The sequence below is a fragment of the Ranitomeya imitator genome, chromosome 5 (genome assembly GCF_032444005.1).
Source record: "Ranitomeya imitator isolate aRanImi1 chromosome 5, aRanImi1.pri, whole genome shotgun sequence".
Classification (NCBI taxonomy): Eukaryota; Metazoa; Chordata; class Amphibia; order Anura; family Dendrobatidae; genus Ranitomeya; species Ranitomeya imitator.
Genome location: NC_091286.1, coordinates 713692874 through 713697139, shown reverse-complemented (window position 1 = coordinate 713697139; position 4266 = coordinate 713692874).

The window sequence follows — 4266 nt, the reverse complement described above, 5'->3', positions numbered from 1 at the left end:
GCTGAGGTGTGTGGGGTGGAGGAGAAATGAGGTGTATGGGGGAGGAGGAGAGCTGAGGTGTATGGGAGGAGGATGAGAGCTGAGATGTATGGGGAAGGAGGAGAGCTGAGGTGTATGGGAGGAGGAGGAGAGCTGAGGTGTATGGGGGAGGAGGAGAGCTGAGGTGTATGGGGAGGAGAGGTGAGCTGTATAGGGGAGGAGGAGCGCTGAGGTGTATGGGGGGAGGAGGAGAGAGCTGAGGTGTATGGGGAGAGGAGGAGAGCTGAGATGTTTGAGGGGGGAAGAGAGCTGAGGTGTATGGGGGGAGGAGAGCTGAGGTGTATGGGGGAGGAGGAGAGTTGAGGTGTAGGGGGAGGAGGAGAGCTGAGGTGTATGGGGGGAGGAGGAGGAGAGCTGAGGTGCATGGGGGGAAGCTGAGGTGTGGGGGGGGGAGGAGAGCTGAGGTGTATGGGGGGAGGTGGAGGAGAGCTGAGGTGTATGGGGAGGAGAGAGCTGAGGTGTATGGGGGAGGAGGAGAGCTGAGGTGTATGGGGGGAGGAGGAGGAGAGCTGAGGTGTATGGGGGAGGAGGACAGATGTTTATGGGGGAGGAGGAGAGCAGAGGTGTATGGGGGAGGAGGAGAGCTGAGGTGTATGGGGGAGGAGGACAGATGTTTATGGGGGAGGAGGAGAGCTGAGGTGTATGGGGGAGGAGAGAGCTGAGGTGTATGGGGGGAGGTGGAGGAGGGCTGAGGTGTATGGGGGAGTAGGGCTGAAGTTTATGGGGGAGGAGCTGAGGTGTATGGGGGGAGGGGGAGGAGGAGGAGATCTGAGGTGTATGGGGGAGAGGAGGAGAACTGAGGTGTATGGGGGGGAGGAGGAGGAGGAGAGCTGAGGTGTATGGGGGGAGGAGAGCTGAGGTGTATGGGGGGAGGAGAGAGCTGAGGTGTATGGGGGGAGGAGAGAACTGAGGTGTATGGGGGAGGAGGAGAACTGAGGTGTATGGGGGAGGAGAGCTGAGGTGTATGGGGGGAGTAGAGAGCTGAGGTATATGGGGGGGAGGAGGAGAGATCTGAGGTGTATGGAGGGAAAAGGAGAGATCTGAGGTGTATGGGGGGAGGAGGAGAGCTGAGGTGTATGGGGGGAGGAGGAAAGCTGAGGTGTATGGGGGGAGGAGAGAGTTGAGGTGTATGGGGGAGGAGTGGAGCTGAGGTGTATGGGGGAGGAGGAGAGATCTGAGGTGTATGGAGGGAAGAGGAGGAGAGATCTGAGGTGTATGCAGGGAAATGGAGAGATCTGAGGTGTATGGGGGGAGGAGGAGAGCTGAGGTGTATGGAGGGAGGAGGAGAGCTGAGGTGTATGGGGGGAGGAGGAGAGCTGAGGTGTAAGGGGAGAGGAGAGAGCTGAGGTGTATGGGGGGAGGAGGAGAGCTGAGGTGTATGGGGGGAGGAGGAGGAGAGCTGAGGTGTATGGGGGGGAGGAGGAGAGCTGAGGTGTTTGGGGGGAGGAGGAGAGCTGAGGTGTATGGGGGGAGGAGGAGAGCTGAGGTGTATGCGGGAGGAGGAGAGCTGAGGTGTATGGGGGGGAGGAGAGCTGAGGTGTATAGAGGGAGGAGGAGAGCTGAGGTGTATGGGGGGGAGGAGGAGAGCTGAGGTGTATGGGGGGAGGAGGAGGAGAGCTGAGGTGTATGGAGGAGGAGAGGAGAGCTGAGGTGTATGGGGGGAGGAGGAGAGCTGAGGTGTATGGGGGGGAGGAGGAGAGCTGAGGTGTATGGGGGGAGGAGGAGAGCTGAGGTGTATGGGGGGGAAAAGAGAGCTGAGGTGTATGGGGGGAGGAGGAGGAGAGCTGAGGTGTATAGAGGGAGGAGGAGAGCTGAGGTTTATGGGGGGGAGGAGAGAGCTGAGGTGTATGGGGGGAGGAGGAGAGCTGAGGTGTGTGGGGGGAGGAGAGCTGAGGTGTATGGGGGGAGGAGGAGAGCTGAGGTGTATGGGGGGAGAAGGAGGAGAGCTGAGATGTGTGGGGGGAGGCGGAGAGCTGAGGTGTGTGGGGGGAGGAGAGCTGAGGTGTATGGGGGGAGGAGGAGGAGGAGAGCTGAGGTGTATGGGGGGGGGGAGGAGAGCTGAGGTGTATGGGGGGAGGAGGAGGAGAGCTGAGGTGTATGGGGGAGGAGAGAGCTGAGGTGTATGGGGGGAGGAGGAGAGCTGAGGTGTATGGGGGAGGAGGAAAGCGGAAGGTGTATGGGGGAGGAGAGCTGAGGTGTATGGGGGGAGGAGGAGAGCTGAGGTGTATGGGGGAGGAGGAGAGCTGAGGTGTATGGAGGAGGAGGAGAGCTGAGGTGTATGGGGGAAGGAGGAGAGCTGAGGTGTATGGAGGGAGGAGGAGAGCTGAGGTGTATGGGGGGAGGAGAGAGCTGAGGTGTATGGGGGGAGGAGGAGGAGAGCTGAGGTGTATGGGGGAGGAGGAGAGCTGAGGTGTATGGGGGAGGAGGAGAGCTGAGGTGTATGGGGGGAGGAGGAGAGCTGAGGTGTATGGAGGGAGGAGGAGAGCTGAGGTGTATGGGGGAGGAGGAGAGCTGAGGTGTATGGGGGAGGAGAGAGCTGAGGTGTATGGGGGAGGAGGAGGAGGAGAGCTGAGGTGTATGGGGGAGGAGGAGGGCTGAGGTGTATGGGGAGAGGAGGAGAGCTGAGGTGTATGGAGGGAGGAGGAGAGCTGAGGTGTATGGGGGGGGGAGGAGGAGAGCTGAGGTGCATGGGGAGGAGGAGAGCTGAGGTGCGTGGTGGGAGGAGGAGAGCTGAGGTGTGTGAGGGGAGGAGGAGAGCTGAGGTGTGGGGGGAGGAGAGCTGAGGTGTATGGGGGGAGGAGGAGAGCTGAGGTGTATGGGGGGAGGAGGAGAGCTGAGGTGTGTGGTGGGAGGAGAGTTGAGGTGTATGGGGGAAGGAGGAGGAGAGCTGAGGTGTATGGGTGGGGGAGGAGGAGAGCTGAGGTGTATGGGTGGGGGAGGAGGAGAGCTGAGGTGTATGGGGGGAGGAGGAGAGCTGAGGTGTATGGGGGGAGGAGGAGAGCTGAGGTGTATGGGGGGGAGGAGGAGAGCTGAGGTGTATGGGGGAGGAGGAGAGCTGAGGTGTGGGGGGAGGAGGAGGAGAGCTGAGGTGTATGGGGGAGGAGAGCTGAGGTGTATGGGGGGAGAAGGAGGAGAGCTGAGGTGTAGGGGGGGAGGAGGAGGAGGAAAGCTGAGGTGTATGGGGGGAGGAGGAGGAGCGCTGAGGTGTATGAGGGGAGGAGAGAGCTGAGGTGTATGGGGGAGGAGGAGAGAGCTGAGGTGTATGCGGGGAGGAGGAGAGCTGAGGTGTATGGGGGGGGAGGAGGAGCGCTGAGGTGTATGAGGGGAGGAGAGAGCTGAGGTGTATGGGGGAGGAGGAGAGCTGAGGTGTATGGGGGGAGCAGAGCTGAGGTGTATGGGGGGGAGGAGGAGAGCTGAGGTGTATGGGGGGAGGTGGAGAGCTGAGGTGTATGGGGGAGGAGGAGAGCTGAGGTGTATGGGGTGAGGAGGAGGAGGGCTGAGGTGTATGGGGAGAAGAGGAGAGCTGAGGTGTATGGGGGGAGGAGGAGAGAGCTGAGGTGTTTGGGTGGAGGAGGAGAGCTGAGGTGTGTGGGGGGGAGGAGAGATGAGGTGTATGGGGGAGGAGGAGAGCTGAGATGTATGGGGAAGGAGGAGAGCTGAGGTGTATGGGAGGAGGAGGAGAGCTGAGGTGTATGGGGGAGGAGGAGAGCTGAGGTGTATGGGGAGGAGAGGTGAGCTGTATAGGGGAGGAGGAGCGCTGAGGTGTATGGGGGGAGGAGGAGAGCTGAGGTGTATGGGGAGAGGAGGAGAGCTGAGTGTGGGAGGAGGAGGAGAGCTGAGGTGTATGGGGGAGGAGGAGAACAGGTGTATGGAGGGAGGAGGAGAGCTGAGATGTTTGAGGGGGGAGGAGAGCTGAGGTGTTTAGGGGGACGAGAGCTGAGGTGTATGGGGGAGGAGGAGAGTTGAGGTGTAGGGGGAGGAGGAGAGCTGAGGTGTATGGGGGGAGGAGGAGGAGGAGAGCTGAGGTGCATGGGGGGAAGCTGAGGTGTGGGGGGGGGAGGAGAGCTGAGGTGTATGGGGGGAGGTGGAGGAGAGCTGAGGTGTATGGGGAGGAGAGAGCTGAGGTGTATGGGGGAGGAGAGCTGAGGTGTATGGGGGGAGGAGGAGAGCTGAGGTGTATGGGGGGAGGAGAGCTGAGGTGTATGGGGGGAGGTGGAGGAGAGCTGA